This window comes from Fukomys damarensis, unplaced genomic scaffold, assembly GCF_012274545.1.
Source record: "Fukomys damarensis isolate Sample0158 unplaced genomic scaffold, DMR_v1.0_HiC HiC_scaffold_11, whole genome shotgun sequence".
Taxonomy (NCBI): domain Eukaryota; kingdom Metazoa; phylum Chordata; class Mammalia; order Rodentia; family Bathyergidae; genus Fukomys; species Fukomys damarensis.
In genome coordinates, this window is record NW_022900923.1 from 45,435,552 (window position 1) to 45,435,862 (window position 311).

Below are 311 nucleotides of genomic sequence, written 5' to 3' on the forward strand. Positions count from 1 at the left end.
TTTTTTTTTTTTTTTTTTTGCCAAAGTGGGGCGGGGTCTTAAGTACAAGGTGTGTGAGCTGGGAGTGTCCTGACCTGTCCACTAGCTTCAGAACTTGGCGGGAGGGGAAGAAAACTCCAGAAGGTCACAAGTTCATCCATGCAGGAGAAGAGGGAGGTGGTGTGGACGCCCTGGGGTCCAGCGGGACAATTCCAACTGGGCTTTCCGGTCTTAACTAAGGGGCCCCAGGGCTGCTCCTCATTCACACGCCTCCGCTCGCCTCGCTCTGCCTTCCTCCCGGGTCGGGGGGCCGTGGGCGCCGGGCCTTCCAC

General features: G+C 58.5%; 1 protein-coding gene across 1 annotated transcript in view; it reads right to left on the reverse strand.

The window, feature by feature from the left end:
* The window catches only part of Cd34 (CD34 molecule), a 22,611-nt gene that overhangs the window by 21,661 nt on the left and 639 nt on the right, over positions 1–311 (reverse strand). The gene's annotated exons all lie outside the window — the stretch shown is intronic.